The sequence below is a fragment of the Rhinatrema bivittatum genome, chromosome 3 (assembly GCF_901001135.1).
Source record: "Rhinatrema bivittatum chromosome 3, aRhiBiv1.1, whole genome shotgun sequence".
Lineage (NCBI taxonomy): Eukaryota > Metazoa > Chordata > Amphibia > Gymnophiona > Rhinatrematidae > Rhinatrema > Rhinatrema bivittatum.
Window position 1 is genome coordinate 197,650,279 of NC_042617.1, and position 19,040 is coordinate 197,669,318.

At 45.3% G+C, this 19,040-nt stretch overlaps 1 protein-coding gene across 1 annotated transcript in view; it reads right to left on the reverse strand.

Annotated features, from left to right (window-relative positions):
- Positions 1 to 8,729, reverse strand: part of LOC115088721 (neurofilament heavy polypeptide-like) — a 67,536-nt gene extending 58,807 nt beyond the window's left edge. The window contains exon 1 of the mRNA XM_029596963.1: positions 8,688 to 8,729. The gene's annotated coding sequence lies outside the window, so the exon portion shown is untranslated. The remainder of the gene's footprint in view (positions 1 to 8,687) is intronic.
- Positions 8,730 to 19,040: the final 10,311 nt, after the last annotated feature.

A 19,040-nucleotide genomic window follows, 5' to 3' on the forward strand; every position in this document is an offset into this window, starting at 1 on the left:
AACAGTATTTCCATGTATCCATTGTTCATAAGATTTCCACACCTTCTGAAAAATGCCTAATCGGTCTTGCTGAATAGCAGTCAACTTGCTTAAATAATAAACATTAGACATTCTTTTCCAAACGTCCTGATGCTGTGGCAGTGCCACTTGTTTCCATGCGGCTGCTATAGTCATTCTTGTAGCTAAGGCCACCTGTGTTATGAGCGTGCGATGTGCCTTGCTGGTGTCCGGATAAGGGAAGGTAAGTAGACAACATTTAACCTCTTTTGTTACTGTCACTCCCAATATATCCGATAGTGTTTTAAATACAGAGTTCCAAAGATCACTGATACCCGGGCATTCCCACCACAAATGTATAAATGTTCCCTCTTGTTGACAATTCCTCCAACAATAACTAGAAATAGTTGGGTATATCGCATGCAGTTTGTATGGGGTCATATACCATCGGAAGAGTAGCTTTATACCCGTTTTCCACCAATAGTGCAGATATTGGGGTTTGTTCTCATATCTCCCAAGAGGTACAAGTATATCTTGGAAATCACTTTCATAACTTTCCCCTCCACACCACATAATCCCTCAAATAGCGATTTTCCAATCCTAGTTCGAGTCAAATAATGTTTTAGATGTGAGTACATCTAAAACATTATTTTAGATTTATGTGAGTACATAAATATTTCAGATTTATGTGAGTACATAAATATATCAGAGTGAGGTAAGTTGTATCTTGCCTGCAACATAGGGAGGCCAATAATTTCATTGTGGTCAAGAAGCTGCCCCATCACATGAATGCCCAACTTGTGCCATCGGGTAAAACAAGATATATATATCGTTTACACTCCACACTATCTACTACTATTACTATCTGATGCCACTTTGTATATATTGTATCTTAGTTTATTTTTGAAAAAGCCCCCTAGCCCAGTTCAACTTCCAACTCCCTCAACTTCCTATGCTTAATTTATTTTGTTACTCTTGTTCTATGTTGACCCATTATGGTTTAAGGTTTCAATGTACAAATAGTATGACACCCCTGTCATGCTATCACACTTGTTATAATGTGAACCGATGTGATGTACTCCAATGAATGTCGGTATATAAAATAAAATAAAATAAAATAAATAAATAAATGCCCTTTTTGTAGGCCCGGGGGGAATTCCTTGTTATCCCATATGGGAGTACTTCTGTAGAGGGATGGTAAGCATGCATTTCTTTTCACTCAGGTCCATGGATAGAACCCTGAAGACACTTTTGAGGATGTTGGCACCTTTTAAAATATCTCTGCTACATGTTCCAGTGATTGCATATTGATTTTTATCGATTTAAATCTTTAAAAACTGCTAAGTTAAAATTTCATCTTACCTCATGATGATGGTAAGGGAGGTTTCAGGCTTTTAGCCAGCAGAATTGGCTGTGGCGATGGAGAATCCTATTTGATTCTTTGGACTCTGTGCGACACCATGAAAGCTGCTGCAATACTGCCTGAATTTCCATTCATCATGGCAGTTCTCTTAGGATACATATTTAGAAGAAAACAATTTTATTTGCAGGGTTTACTGATTTTCTGGCTTGCTCTCAGGGAGCAGATCTCTCGCACCTCCTTCCAGCAGCAGACCGCTATAGTGTTTCCAAAGCACTGATTATTTAACCTCAAAATAGAGCACACTATCTGTGCACACTTGTTATGCCCGGTCGCAGACGGCTGCGACCACTTTTGCTCACCTCTTTCTTTACTGCCTTGTCATCTCTTGGAAGAATGGCGGTTTCTACCAACCACCGCCGACCAGCTTGGCGTCCCCGGGACGGCATGGTCACTGCCAACCGCCATCTTGTTTCAGGAATTACCTAGTCGCGCGCGCACGGGCCACCTTTGTACACGTCTTGGCGGGAACCTCGGGGGCGTTCCCTCCGGATAACGTCATCCATCTGTTGTACTTAAGCTGGCTGGCCCTTCGGATTGACGAGTTAGCAAGGAGTTCCCTCTTTGCTGAATTCTGCTCCGGTTCCAGACTCTACACTTGGCGTGAGACGCTCTGGGTACCCACTCCTCGGAGGCCCTTCCTCATCTCTGGCTATCCGCTCCTCGGAGGGCCTACCTGCCTTAGACTTCTATCTGTCCCACTCCCCGGGACCTCTTCTGGAACCACCTCCTGTGAGTACCTTCCTTCTACAGACTTCAATTATACCAAGCCTCATTGTGGGATCCTCTTTGGTGTACCTTATGCCTCGGGCCACTACCGCATTATTCCAGTAGAAACCACTCCGGTATACCCTGTGCTGCAGGTCATTAACACACCACCACTTCAGGATCCTCATCGGAGTTCCTGCACCTCGAACTACTATCTCATTATCACTACTGAGACACCTCTCCGGCGTACCCCACTCCGCGGGCCACTACTTGATCTTCACATCGGAGGTATCACCCTTGGGTATATCCCTCTGCTCAGAACTTTACCTATACTGTACCTCATGCTCTGCGGGCTGTGCCTTTCTTCTCTCTTAATAAAGACTCTATTCCACAGCTGTGTCTGATTCCACTGAGACCGTGCCTACCGACGGTGAGGCTCACAGGGCTCCTCCCTGTGGGTGGAGACACCTCTCACCTCAACCCAGGGTTCACAGTCTTACAAGTCATAATAGATTGCTAACTCCATGGACCCAGCTAAGATCTCAGCCATCCAGGCCATCCCTGGCCTGGCTCAACGGATCTCAGAGCAACAAAAGGTATTAGAGACTTTGGCTAATGCCATCAATCAGTTAAGCGCTCGGCTGGACTCTGCCTCAACACCTGTCAAGCCCACTTCCACTTCACATGCACTGCCTGTATGGTTCTCTGTGCCCTTACCAGCACCTACTCGTTTTACAGGTGATCCCCTGTTATGAAGTGGCTTTCTGAATTAATGCTGTATGCACTTTTTGCTGCAACCTCATACTTTCCGTTTGTAGTGTCCAAAACTACGTACATCTTGTCTCTTTTGGACGGGAAAGCCCTGGCCTGGGCATCACCCCTTTGCGAGGGAATGGATCCAATTCTCAATGATTTGACAGGTTTCCTTGCTCTATTTCATTCGGTATTTGACGACTCTGCTCGCAAGACTGTCGCTGGATCTGCACTCCTGCATCTACAACAAGGTACCAGAACTTTGACTGAGTATGTGATTGAGTTTAAAACTCTGTCCTCGGAATTACATTGGGATCTGGGTTGCCTACGTGTTATATTCCTGGAAGGTCTCAATTCACGCATCAAAGACGAATTAGCTGCACGTGAGACTCTGGACTCTCTCATCGACCTCCCTGCTTGCGTTGACCCTTGCCTGCGTGAGCGATCCCAGGAGACTAAGTGGCCCAAGTAGATGTCCTCGGGGGGTCCCACGCTCTTGTCCAACAGCGGTCACCCAGACTACTCCCACACCCAGTATCGAGGAAGAAAAACCCATGCAACTGGGCTGCAGTCACCTATCTGCTAAAGAGAGATATCACCGGCAAAGATTAGGCCTCTGTATGTACTGCGGTCAGCCAGGGCACACTGTGCCCTCTTGTCCTATCTGTCCAGGAAACTCTCAGACCTAGGATCTGCTGGAGGACTCCTCCTAGGTCTCACCTCTCCATCTCCTCCATTGACACTTCCAGTCTCCATTAACTCGGATACCCTTGAATTCCACACTTTAGCCCTGGTGGACTCCGGTGCTGATGGGAACTTTATACTCAAACAACTCGTGGAGCACCTACGAATCCACACCATTCGGACACCTACACCACTGCTATTGTCATCAATTCATGGCGAGCCATTACCTGGCAAAGTCACCTATTCCACTAAACCTATCTGTCTCCGCACTGGGTCTCTGCACATGGAGACCATTTCCTTCTTGGTCTTAGATAAGGTAATAGAGATGTGAATCGTGTGATCGATCATCTTAACGATCGATTTCGGCTGGGGGGGGAGGGAATCGGATCGTCGCGGTTTTGTTTTTTTAAATATCGTGAAAATCGTAAATCGGGGGAGGGCGGGAAAACCGGCACACTAAAACATCCCTAAAACCCACCCCGACCCTTTAAAATAAATCCCCCACCCTCCCGAACCCCCCCAAAATGCCTTAAATTACCTGGGGTCCAGAGGGGGGGTCCCGGTGTGATCTTTTACTCTTGGGCCTCCGGTGCGTTGTAGAAATGGCGCCGGCGCCATTTTGTTTTTTGTCCCCCGACGTCAGGAGCGTAGAAGATCGCTCCCGGACCCCCGCTGGACCTCCAGGGACTTTTGGACAGCTTGGGGGGGCCTCCTGGCCCCCACAAGACTTGCCAAAAGTCCAGCGGGGGTCCGGGAGCGACCTCCTGCACTCGAATCATTTTGTACGGCAAAACGACGTCAGGAGCGTAGTAGATCGCTCCCGGACCCCCGCTGGACCCCCAGGGACTTTTGGCCAGCTTGGGGGGGCCTCCTGACTCCCACAAGACTTGCCAAAAGTCCAGCGGGGGTCCGGGAGCGACCTCCTGCACTCGAATCATTTTGTACGGCAAAATGATGTCAGGAGCGTAGGAGATCGCTCCTGGACCCCCGCTGGACCCCCAGGGACTTTTGGCCAGCTCTGTATGGATCTGCTCTATGCTGCACATATACAAACCAACAAGACAACTCCGATCAACAGACAAATGCCTATTAGAAATACCATCAGTTAGATCTACCAGCCTAGCACTAACAAGAAAAAGAGCCTTCTGTCTTTGGCCCATCCCTGTGGAACTCCATACCAGACCATATCCGGATGACACCCAATCGAAATGATTTCAAAAAGATGATTAAAACCTTCTTATTTAACAATGCATACAATTACAGTACCTGCACCTAAATCAACACCCTGAACTCTCTCATACTCCTTTGTTTCCGCTATTATTAGGTATTACTTTGCTCTACTATGTATGTAAATTTTGGTTATACTAAGTATGTAAACTCTGTTTTATTGTGTATGTAAATTTGTAAACCGCTTAGACGGACACGTAAGTGATCCCATGTGCGGTATATTAAAAACTTTTAAATAAATAAATAAATAAATAAACCAGGGGTCATGATTTGAAGCTCCAAGGAGGAAGACTCAGAACCAATGTCAGGAAGTATTTCTTCATGGAGAGGGTGATGGATACCTGGAACGCCTTTCCAGAGGAAGTGGTGAAGACTAAAACTGTGAAGGACTTCAAAGGGACGTGGGATAAACACTGTGGATCCATAAAGTCTAGAGGATGTGAAGGAAGAAAGGGAGGCTTGCAGGAAAGACTGCTACTACCTGGAGATAATACCCTTATTCAATAGACATACACATGGTAAGTGCGACTCCAACAGTGCTCTATGCTTCAACGGCAAGAGGAAATGTGAAAAAAAGGATTTGCATTCACAAAAAATGCAGGGATTAGCTTGCTTGTTATGGTGCCTGATGCATCACTTTCAATGCATATCCAGTGTTGCTCTCTTCTTCAACGGTAGGGGGAATGAAGAAAAGTTGATTTTTATATTCCAACAACAACCAACAAGGACTGAATTCCAGGGTCTGGGTAAACAAATAAGCATGGGTGTAGCTTGCTTGCCATGGCGGTTACTACCCGAATCAATCAAGCTTGATACTTCACTTTCAAAACATATCCAGAGAAGCTCTCTGCTTCAACGGCAGGGGGAAATGAAGAAAAGTGGATTTATATTCATAACAACCAACAAGGACTGAATTGCACAAGCTGGGTAAACAAATAAGCTTGGAAGTAGCTTGCTTATTGTGGCGGTTACAACCCCTAACCAATTAAGCTAGATACTTCACTTAGAAGCAGTCAAGCACTGCTCTCTACATTAATGATGGGGGTGGAAGGGAAATAGAACCAAAAGGTTACATTAATGGCGGGGGTGGAAGGGAAATAGAACCAAAAGGTTACATTAATACTTCACTTAAAAGCAGTTCCAGCACTGCTCTCTAAATTAATGGTGGGGGTGGAAGGGAAATAGAACCAAAAGGTTACTAAAGACCAAGAGTAACATAAGTATGAGAGAGAAAAAAAAAGTGTGGAAGCCTGTGGGGCAGACTGGATGGGCCATTTGGTCTTCTTCTGCCGTCATGTCTATGTTTCTATGTGCCCAGTGAACCTGTAAATTTCCAAAGCAGTATTATGCGCATGTCAACTTTGAAAATTCAGAATAAAGTTTGCGGTGGAGGGAACCCTGCAGAAAGCCCTATGTGGGCCATTTTTTAAAAATATTCCCAGTAATGTCAGAGCTTTGAGTAGTTTTTCTACAGTTCCATCTCATGTTGATGTAAAATATTACAATATAACACTGTTTCTGATTCGCTGGACTTTTATCAGTCAGCCAGTGCTGGGAGGGAGCCCACTATCATTCAGGCCCCGATAAACCTTCCTATGGAAATATCCCATGTACAACAGGTATTGTCTGCAACAACCCAGAATCAGTCTCCATTAGAGAGGATGGGATAACAAATCTGTCCAAAGCTGAAAGTAAGAGACCATAGATAGATGAGCTGATTTTTGTGTTTTTTGTTGTTTTGGGGATTTTTAATTTAAAAGTTTTCTTTTTTTTTCTTTACTTATGCTTAATACTATATCAGTTTTGCATACAGGGACATTCTCTGGGGTGGAAATTGCATGTCTAAAGCAGTACAATATCGTCACTTCTTCTCACCTAACTTCTTTTATTACCACAGTATTATTTTTGTATTCATTATACTTCGCTATCTGCAAGTAATTTTCTTTATCTAAAGTTATAAATATAACTATGATGTAATACTCAGACAGACATCTGAAGTGAGCCTAGCCTCAGCAGTGAGGATATTCACAAAGTATCTTGTAGTCATTGTGGCATGTTTACATAAACTTGGGGAATCATGTGCTTCCCTACTTGGACGATTGACTAGTCAAGACCAAATTTCAAATAGGAGCAAACTATTCCATGTAAAACACCCTCAAAGTACTGCAGTTGCTAGGGCTCATCATCTACTACTCCAAATACAAATTCAGCCCAACAACTCAACTGGAATTTATAAGGGCTCATCATGACTTATCTCCCCACCAACAGTGTCTATGGCAGTGGCAGCTGTGGCAACTGTAATTCAGAATTAGCAGAAATCAGTATGGTTCATGGTGAGACTGTTGGGCCTTATGGCTTCTATCATTCATGTCACTCTCATGGCATGTTTCCACAACAGACAAACCCAATAGATCCTAAATACCCAGAGAAAACAAGCCATTCAAGGACTGTAGGAGAGCATCTGGGGGCTGGAGTAGCTCAGACTCCTTGTTTTGCAGACTGTAACATGGAATTCAGGCCACACATTCACATTCCACTACTGTGTAGACATAGCCTTTCAGCAGGATAGTAATTTTGGAATGTACATTCCAAAGCTTAACTCCATCTCTTAAAGCTCAGTTTTTATAATTAGGGATTTTTTCCCTCTTAAAAAAAGTCAAGTGTATTATCCTTCCCACCCGTTGATGGCTGTTATTGGTCTGTTTTTTCTGAAGACAACTCTCAGATAGGGAATACCATTGTGTGGCTTGGTGAACCTGTTTTTCTTTAGAGAAAGTGAAGTTGCTTACCTTCAATAGAAATTTTCTGAAGACAGCTGTTCACAAACCACAAAATCTCCCATTTTCCATTTGGAGTTCTTCCCGATTCAGTCCATATTGTTATATAAAACATGAGGGGAGCCACAAGAACAGCCATAAATGAACAGTGAAAGGCCTCTATGTCCTTCCAGAAAGTCCCGGAAGAACTCTTTCAGTTGGAGCTGAGTGTGTTTACGTGACCCACTTGTGGGTAAGCAACTTCACTTTGTAGAGCCTCTCAAAAATTCAGTTTGTTGATGTATACCTCCTAATGAAATTCTTTTGATATTCACCTATTAATTCAACATGAATGGAGGAGTAGCCTAATGGTTAAAGCAGTGGGCTGTAAACCAGGGAAGCCAGCATTCAAATCTCATTACTGCTCCTTGTGATCTTGGGTAAGTCACTTTACTCTCCATTACCTCAGGTACAAACTTAGGACCTGATTCACTAAGGCATTTCTCCCTTTCTGTGTCTGTGGGAAAATACCTTGATGAATCAGGCCCTTAGATTGTAAACCCTCTCGGGATAGAGAAGTAATTAAATGTAATCTACTTTGATTTGCCAAAAACAGCATATAAAATAATCATTTACACAACATTTTGCAAGTTGATTCGCTGACTCCTGTATAAAAAATATCAGAAATCCAGTGCTCAAGCAGGTTGTTTTCCTAGAGATATCATAAGGGATTATAGAAACTCCAATAGTTGCTTTGGCATTCTCTAGTAGTTCATCTTCGTGAAAATAACTTCATAATTGAAAGTTATCTTCTCTTTGAGGGTATATTTCAGTGCTCTTATAATGTCAAGTAGAACTTAAGCTTTGATATCATAGATTCTGTGCAGGCTGGGATACATTTGCTTGGATCAACATAAGCATTATCCAAAGATGATGATCTACATGTGATTTTGAGACCAAATGGGCTTCTTTGGGTAGAGTCTCAGAAACCCATGTAGAATGACAAAAATTATCACAATCTGCCAAGAATCCAGGAGCAACATTGGCTAAATATATCATAAATTACAAGAGAAAATAAACTTAGGAAAGTCTCTAGATATACAGTATTCTAAAAATGACCAAACATGTAAAAATCATCTTACCGCTGATATAATTATCCTTCCCTTACTATCTGTTTATCTCCCTTGTAGTCATAACCTGATGTTTTTCTGAAACATCCAAATGACCAAAAGTTAGAAATGTTCAAAGTCTTATAATACCAGATCTTAATATGTCATAGAAGTACTGTATCAATAGAATTATTACATCACCAGTATTATGACATCACTGGTATATAGTAAAGATTTATAAATAACTGACAAGAGACCTCTTTCCAACTTGATTGAAAGCATGATGCATTGTCTTCACATGAACAGGATAGTGAATATTTTCAACCCATGTTTGCAATAGTCAACCACTAAATGAAAGTGCCTTACAATCCACCACAAGACTGAAAATAATTATTTTCTCTCACAGATAAATGGTTGAATTCAAAGGGGCTTTCTGTGGGGCAGTAAACAGCGAGAGATGTATAGCAGGGACAATGCAAGGGTATTAATTGCCTGAGACAAAACTTATAGCCTGGCGTCCCTACCCCCACCCCCACCCTCAGGACTTCCCCACACACAATTAAAAATTATGCATTGTTAATAATAGATTTTATATGAAAAAAGATAATCAGGTAAAAATATGACTTACAACAACATGTATATTTTATTTACATGCATTACTGTGGTGGCAACCATAAACCCCTGCAAAAAAGACACTCAAAACTCATATTAGACCTATTGCAATACTTGTTAGGTATAGTGGTATTTTGGCCCTCCCATACCAAAACATCACTAACTGCCAGCATTCAAACAGTAACAACCCAACTTATGAAAAGGCAGCTTTGCAAATATTACTACAACACCAATACACTGCAAACAGTACAAGCCAGGTTGCTATAGATCTATATAAAGAAACATTCTAGCAGAATACTTTACCTAGTCACACTTGTAAACACAGACAGACCCACACCAAATACAGAATACAGGGACCAGAAGTATAAATAGAAACATGCAAACAAAAACTGAACTGGAAACTACAACAAGCCAGATTCTGTTGTTGTTGTGGACCCTTGAACCGGAGCGAGTGATTATGACCACCGAGGAATTGCCCCCAATGGAACTCATCGCCGGGAGGTGGTGCTGGTGAAGAATGAGATGCAGGCAAGGTCAGCAGTCCAGGTCTGGGCAGGCAGCGAAGAAGTGGAACCAGGGTCCAGGCAGAAGATCCGGGACAGGCAGCGAAGAGGTAGTAATGGTGAAACAGGCCAGGGGTCGAGACGGGCAACAGACAAGCAGAGACGAGAAATCAAGCAGAGGTCAAATCTGGAGATCAAGCAGAGGACTGGATACCGGAGCAGGGATGAGGCAGGAGCTGGAGGAAGGCAGGAAGGAAGGCAGGAACTGGAGCAAGGCAGGAACTCAGGAACAAACGCACAGCAACTAGACACTCCGCAGGGAAAACCCGTTGCAAAGGCAATCTTCAGTAGCAGCTGTGGGGTTTAAATACCCTTCCTTGGTGACTTCATCCGCCGGGGCCAGACTTGTTTTTCGCGCCACTGCCCCTTTAAAGGGCTGAGCCTCCCGCACGTGCGTGCCTAGGGGAAGCCCCGCTGAGCCGTGGCGAAGAGGAGTAGCAGAGTCAGTAGGGGGTCTGTCGGGGGTTGCCGCGGCCACGAGCTGCAACAGTACCCCCTCTTAAGCCCCCTTTGAGAAGGACCAGGCTTGCCAGGGTGGGTTTGATGAAAGTGCTGGAGCAAAGTTTTATCAAGAATATTGGATGATGGCTCCCATGAATTTTCTTCAGCACCGAACCCCTCCCAGGCAATCAGATATTCCCAGCATCTATGGTGCCGATGGACATCAAGGATCTCTCGAACCTGATAGATAGGATCATCATCGGACTCCACGTCAGGCGGTTTAGGTGGAGCAGCATGGAAAGGAGAAAGTACTAAAGGCTTCAATAGTGATACATGAAAGGAGTTATGTATCCGGAGGCTTGTGGGAAGCCGTAAGCAGTAAGTTACTGGTCCCAAGCGTTCACTAATTGAAAAGGGTCCGATGTACCTGGGAGCGAGCCTCATGGACGGGACCCTCAGGCGGATGTTGCAGGTACTGAGCCAAACTTGGTCTCCTGTGTTAAACAGCGGAGGCGGTTGACGGTGTTTATCCGCCTTCGTTTGGCAGCTCGCAGTAGGTTGGAGTTGGTAGATTCTCAGGTCGTGTAGCTGTTCGGCCGTAAGCTGAGCTGCTGGGAAGGCTACAGAGAGTGGCAATAGAAGTGGAGGTCTCGGGAACTTGCCATATACAATTTGGAAAGGAGAATTCCCGGTAGCGGAGAGCATGTGGGAATTATGTGAGAACTCTGCCCATGGCAAAAGTGTAGCCCAATCAGCGACAGCTCACAAATGAGTGGATGAACGTCTTCAAGCCCCTGTTGACACGTTCTGCTTGTCCATTCCCCAGGGGATGGAAGGCTGTGGTGAAGTCCAACTGCACTCCCCAACATTTTACATAGTGCCCCCCAATATTTAGCTGTGAATTGAGGACCCCCGTTCTGAGTAGCAGGAGACAATGCAGCCGGAACACATGTAGAGTGAACAGTCGCGCCAGCTCAGTAGCTGATGGCAGCTTGGGCAACGGGATGAAGTGTGCCATTTTTGAGAACCTGTCGACCACTACCCATATTGTTTGATTCCCTGAAGACATGGGCAGGTCTACCACAAAATCCGTGGATATATGAGTCCAAGGTTCTCGTGGTGGTGGTAGAGGTTGAAGGAGCCCCCATGGCTGGCCGGGTAGCAGCTTTTGCTGAGCGCAAGTTGGGCAGGAGCTGACGTAGGCCCAAACATCTTGCATCATGTGAGGCCACCAGCAGTAGCAGAACAACAATTCTAGGGTTCGTGCCCTCCGTGGGTGCCCAGCGGTGAGGGAATCGTGCGCCCAAGATAGCACTTTGGGACGAAGATGGAGTGGGACCACCATCTTCCCTGGCAGCACGGTATCTGTGATGGCTAATAGAACCTTAGCTGGATCCAGAATGTAGCTAGGTGGATCTTGCGTGTCTTCAGACTCATGTAATCTAGAAAGGGCATCTGCTCAAGCATTTTTTGTTGCAGGATGGTAATGTAGTATGAAATTAAAATGGTTGAAGAATAAGGACCAGCGGGCTTGGCGTAGGTTCAGATGCTGTGCTTTGCTGAGATATTCCAAGTTTTTGTGGTTGGTGTAGACGGTGATGGGGTGTTGTGCCCCCTCCAGCCATTGCCTCCATTCTTCAAGAGCCATTTTTATCGCCAGCAACTCCTTGTCGCCAATTCCATAATTCTTCTCTGCCGGAGAAAACTTGCGAGAGAAATAGGTACAGGGAAGTAGAGTCCCTTGGTCAGAATGCTGACCAAGGACCACCCCTACTGCGACGTCGGAAGCATCCACTTCCACAATGAATGGCTGAGTTGGTTCTGGGTGATGGTTTCTTGCAGGAAAGCTGCCTTGAGTTCCTCGAAGGCTTAAACATCCTCACTGGGCCAGTGCCTAGGGTCAGCACCTTTCTTGGTCAGAGCCTTAATTGGGGCTATGATATGTGAGTAGCGTGGGATGAAGTTCCTGTAAAAGTTGGCAAAACCAAGAAAGTGTTGTAATGAGTGAAGTCCCACCGGTTGCGGCCTCTCCCAGATGCTGACTAGTTTATCCAGGTCCATTCGGAAACCAGTGGTGGAGACGACAAAGCCCAAGAAGGTTAATGACTGTTGTTCAAAAAGGCACTTCGAGTTTTGCAAATAAGCGGTTCTCTCTGAGACGTTGGAGAACCCGGCGGACGTCAGAGCGATAGGTGGCTAGATCCTTGGAGTAGATTAGGATGTTGTCAAGGTAGACAATTACTCCTTTATGAAGCATGTCCCAAAATACTGCATTCATTAAATTCTGAAAGACTGCGGGCTCGTTACACAGTCTGAATGGCATCACAAGAAACTCGTAATGACCGTCGCATGTGTTAAACGCGGTCTTCCATTCGTCCCCTGGCTTTATTCGGATCAAGTTGTAGGCGCCACGCAAGTCCAAGTTGGTGAATACTTTGGCTCCATGGAGGCGGTCCAAGAGCTCAGGAATCAAAGGAGAGGATAGTGATCCTTGCAGGTGATGGCATTGAGCCCCTGTAATCTATGCAGGGTCTTAATGAGCCATCGTTTTTGGATACAAAGAAAAACCCTGCACCAGCTGGAGATGAAGAAAGACAAATGAACCCCCGATCCAGATTTTCTTTTATGTACTTAGACATGGCTTGAGTCTCTGGCAAGGACAGTGGATATACCCGTCTTCGGGGTGGAACAGTATCGAATAACAGATCAATGGCGCAGTCAAAGGGACAATGCGCTGGAAAGGTCTCCGCCTCCTCCTTGGAAAAAACATCTGAAAAATTGGCGTACTGTGGACGTAGATGGATGATAGGTTGCAAGCTGAACCTGAGGTTGCGGCTTCTGATGTGGGCAGGATGCAAAGCATTCGGGACCCCAAGCCACGATTTGGAGAGTTCTCCAGTCAATAGTGGGCGAGTGTTTCTGCAACCAAGGGAGGCCCAGTACAACTGAGTGGACAGCCTTTTCTAGGATAAAGAAGGATATCTCCTCCTTGTGGAGAACCCCAGCAAGGAGGGTCACTGGAGCTGTGCAGGAGGTAAGTCATCCAGGGAGTGGTTCCCCTTGGATGGATGAGATGAGCAAAGGTGGATTGCAGTGACGTACTGGAAGTTGAAGCTGGCGTACCAATTCAGCTAGGATGAAGTTTCCTCCAGCCCCAGAATCAATGAAGGCCAGAGTCATGAACGACCCTTCGGAGAACTGGAGCATGACAGTAACAGTACATTGAGGAGCAGGATTGATGCAGCCTAGGGTCAGCTCCCAAGAGACACCTAGGCCCGGGAGTTTCCCGGACACTCAAGGCATTGAGCCAGTAAGTGCCCTTTACCACCGCAATAGAGACACAGTTCCAGTGTTCTGTGGTGCTGTTTTTCTTCTGCCGTCAGGCGACTATGGCCCAGTTGCATGGGCTCCTCCCCGTGTTCTGGCGAAGCCCCAGATGTTGCTGGAGGGACCATCGGGCAAGAAAAGGACGGAGCAGGGGAACCGGGCAGCGTACAGGCTTACGTTATTTTGCATGCTGCTGCAATCGCCAATCGATCTGGCCAGCCAGATCAATGAGAGCCTTGAGTGGCCAGCTCATCATTGATCCGGGAGGACAACCCCGCGAGGAAGATACTGCGTAGGCTGTCCTCATGCTACCCAGCTCAGACGCCAAGGTACAGAATTCTACTGCAAACTCGGCCAGTGGGCGTGAACCTTGGTGGAGATGAATTAGTTCAGAGGAAGCAGTGGACTGACGATCAGGCTCATCAAATACCTGGCGGAAGGTCTGGACGAAACGGGGCAGGTCTCCGAGAATGGAATCCCTGCACTCCCACAGCGGGGATGCCTAGGCCAGGGTCTTGCCATCCAGTAAGGACAAGATGAATGATGTCTTGACTTGATCCATTGGGAACTGCTGATCCTGGAGTGAGAACCTGATGAAGAAGTGGTTCAAAAATCCTTGGCACTGCTTTGGTTCCCCAGCAAACCCAGGTGGAGCAACTGGAACCACAGGCAGAGGGGCAGCAGTCCCGGACCCAGACACGGATTCCAGGCGACTGGCCAAGCGCTCCACTGTGGCGGACAAAGCCTCCAGACATTGCTGCTGTTGCTGTATTCATTGGGCCATACCCGGAATGGCCTGGAAGCCGGACAAGTCCACCGGGTCCATGGCCTTTGCAAACTGTTGTGGTTGGGAACCCTTGAGCCGGAGCAAGTGATGACTACTGAGGGATTGGCCCCAATGGAAATCGTCTCTGGGAGGTGAAGAATGAGACGAAGGCAAGGTCAGCAGTCCGGGTCTGGGCAGGCAGCGAAGAAGCGGAACCAGGGTCCAGGCAGATCTGGGGCAGACAGCGAAGAGGCGGAAACGGTGAAACAGGCCAGGGGTCAAGACGGGCAGCAGACAAGCAGAGACGAGAAGACAAGCAGAGGTCAAATCTGGAGATCAAGCCAAGGACTGGATACTGGAGCAGGGATGAGGCAGGAGCTGGAGGAAGGCAGGAACTGGAGCAAGGCAGGAACAAAGGCAGAAATTGGAGCAAGGCAGGAACTCAGGAACATATGCACAGCAACTAGACACTCCGCAGAGAAGACCCATTGCAAAGGCAATCTTCAGTAGCAGCTGTGGGGTTTAAATACCCCTCCTTGGTGATGTCATCCTCCGGGGCTGGACTTGTTTTTCGCGCCACTGCCCCTTTAAAGGGTGGAGCCTCGCGCACGCGCCTAGGGGAAGCCCCACTGAGGAGAGCAGGATGGCGTCGGCGGCCTGCCATGCCAAGCCGCAGCGAAGAGGAGCAACAGAGACGGTAGGGGGGTTCCGTCGGGGGTTGCCGCGAGCCGCAACAGATTCTGTATGCAGTGCAACAAGGGTGAACTATCACCATGCCTCAAAATATCAAACAATAAAATCAAGAAATATAAAACACCAATCATAATAGTAAAACCATGCTAACAAAAAATAAATATTTCAAAACAACTGATAAACACAATAACATCCAATAATTAAAAACGCAATTAAATTTTGAAAACTTTCCCAACCACCAATACAATATTTCAAAACGGCAGACAATCAAATAATACCCAATAATTAAAAATATGGATAAAAAACATCCCTTGCTCTCCATAACTGCAAACATTTGATTTTTAGTCATTCTGAGACTGTCATAGATTGGTGAGAAGTTGGGCTAAAAGATTCTCCTTTCCTTCTCTCACACATTCACTTACTCACACACACACAAATACATGCTCATGGTCTCTTTCGCCCACACACAAACACACACTCTCTCTCTCTCCCATATGCTCTTACATATACACACATGCTATGCTCTCTTGCACATGCTTTCACACACATAGTCTCTCACATACACATGTTCTCTTTGTCCCACATGCTTTATCTCACACCACATACACACACATTGTTGGAGACGTGGACCCTTGGACAGACGTAGAATCGGATGAGACAGAGGCCTAGCAGGAGTTTCGCCTTTACCAGCCCACATTCCCCTCAGACTGAGCATTAGGGTACCAGAACAGGCAGGTGAGGGCCTCTGCTGATGAGCTGAAGATCCAAGAAGGAGGCAGTAGTCCGTGACAGGCGGTGTTCAGGAAGGTCCGAGAAGCAGGCAATGGTCAGTACCGGGTACACATCTGAAGGGAAAGAGGGGATGGATAGGCAGGGCAGGAAGTGAGAAGCAACAGAGGAGGCAAAGCACACTGAAGAACTAAGAACTAAAGATGCTGGAGCTGAAAACACAGAGACAGGAACGCTGAAGCAACTCATACTACTAGGCAGTAGGGAGACCTGTTGCCAGGCACTGGAGGGATGTCTGCCATTGCCTTATATAGGTAACACTACTACAGAGGGCTAATATTAACAGGTTCTCTATACTCAATAAATGACAACACTACTAGAGAACTCCACATATATCACATCACACTAATATTCAATTGTACATAAATGTTTATTCAAACATATAACATGAGCACCTAGCTAGACAAATAAATACTAACTAACCCATCCACACAGTCACATCCTCGCCATTCAATCATTAAAATAATCCACAAGTACAGAATGTATCCCCCCAATTTGTTAATTCAAAACATCAGTGAATCATTACCAAATATCCAACAAAATGGTTATATACAATGGGGTACATTTTAAAAGAAAGTACGCTGGATTTTATAACATACGCACGTAGCCGTGCGTATCTTATAAAATCCGGGGTCGGTGCGCCCAAGGGGGTGCACATTTGTGCAACTTGCGCACGCCGAGCCCTGCGCGCGCTGCCCGTTCCCTCCGAGGCCGCTCCGAAATCGGGGCGGCCTCGGAGGGAACTTTCCTTCCACCCCCCCACACCTTCCCCTCCCTACTCCTACCTAACCCACCCTCCCGGCCCTATCTAACCCTTCCCCCTACCTTTATCAGAAAAGGTACTACTGCTTCCGGGCAGTAATAACTTACGCACGCCGGCGCGGCAGGCCCCGACACAGGCCGCTGTGTCTGGGCACTCGGCCATACCCCCGGACCGCCCACATGCCCCCGAACATGCCCCCAATCCAAAACTGCGCCCCTGGCCACGCCCCCGACCGCACCTTTTTGCAAGCCCCGGGACTTGCGTGCGCCGCCGAGCCTATGCAAAATAGGCTTGGCGCACGCAGGGGGGGGGGTTTAAAAGGGTTACGCGCGTACCTTATGCGCGTAATCCTTTTAAAATCCGGCCCAAAGTATTGAATATCATTATTATTCCTTAAATCAAGTATTATTTCTTAAATCAAGCTAATGCTCAATTGTTCTTACTAATAATAATGTAAACTTAAATAATATAACATGTATATATTTTCAATCTTCATATTCATCGATCAATTATGCTCAATAAAAATCACACTCTGTCCATTCAGATGTTTTTGATCCACAGTACCGACACCGTCCACTCAACTACTCCACTAGCACTGTTTTTAATGCGCAGTATCGACACCGTCCACTCTGCTATTCCACTGTTTTTAATCCACAAAATTGATACCATCCGACAAAGATCTTTGTTTCACCCGCTGAAAGGGATTCATTCACGCCATCCACTAAAACAATCGAACAATTTTAATTTTAGACACCAGCCTTAACCACCATTTTTACCCATAACTTCAAAAAGTATTAATAACCCTTACCTTTCCAACACCAACAAATACTCACTGCCTTAAGCTCGCATATTCAAAGCCACGTAAAAACAGATTAGAGATGGTCATAACACATTCAAGTCTTCTCAAATGTAATTCAATGTAATGTTTTTCACAAATTCATCCGGTAGCAGAAACTGCAACCAAAAATCAACTTATAAAAATTTACAAGGTAAGAGAGAGCACAACACGTACCTGAACAGACGCCAACATTGCCATGTACCTGCGTTACACTGGAAACGACAAATTCGCCGACAAATTCCTAAGGTGCAAGGGGAACCCTACTAACCTTTTATTGCAAAAGGATGTCACGAGTGAACCAATTATCCCCAGACTACACCATTTACATATCAATTCATTAATTAGTACTAACCCATGTTTCTTACAAAACCAATTACCAAAACATACCGAAGCTCTTTATAAGTCACACTACCTTATTACAGCTGTCCCATAAGGAAAAAGAATTCAATCTACCACCGCATAAAACTGAGGACTTATCCAATAAATGCAGTCCATTCAATAGGGCCATTAAGACCATTGGGAGTAGAGGTATTCCAATTAAAGATTAATCTTTGTTCCACTCGCCTCAATACAGCTGATAAATCCCCAAGTTCCAATCTAACGTTTTTGATCACAAAGAATTTAAGATCATGTAAAGTATGTTGTTTTTCCACCCAATGATCAACCAGTGGTGCATGTTCTTTAAGCGATCTAATTCTGCTTTTGTGTTCAATGATGCATACTTTAACTGATCTAACAGTCTGTCCTATATAGATATATTGGCAAGGACATATTACCACATAGACAACACCAATAGATTCACATGTAAATAATTCAGAAAGTACATATGGTTGGCTTAAACTTGGATGTTGAAAAACTGTAAAGATAATACATGAGAACAAACAGAACAGGAACCACACGCTACCTGTCCATGTTCAAACCCTTTATCAACAACCTGCACTCTCCGTTGATTCATATTATCCCACAAGTTCCTATGTTTTTTTTATTGCAAATATAGGAGCTTCAACAAACATTTTTAAAGGGGCAAGAACATGCCAGTGTTTCCTTATTAGTTCTTTAACATTAGAGGATTTCAACGAGTATGGAATGGAACAAATCTTTCTAGAGGGACCATCACTTTGAGATTTTATCAACAAGTTGTCCCTGTTGGCAAATAAAGCCCATTTATAGGCCTTCTTAATCACAGATTTGGTATACCCCTGGGCCTGAAATCTCTCACTCAAATTCTGGGCTTGCATTTTGAATTAATCCACGGTGGAACATAAACGCCTATACCTTAAGAACTGTCCCGTGGGGATATTTTTCTTTAATTGTCGGGGATGGAAGCTTTGGTAATGCAATCGTGTATTTTTATCAGTGGGTTTCCTATATATATTGTTGTTATGGAGATGAACCTTCACATCCAAAAAGGAAACTGTGTATAAATCCATAGTCACTGTAAATTTTAAGTGTGGATCCCCTACATTGACTTCATGTAGAAACAACTTAAGATCTTCAGTGTTCCCTCGCCAAATCAAAAAAATATCATCAATGTATCTACCCCACCAGGCTACCTGTTTAAACCAAACAGAGGAATAAACTACACGTTTCTCAA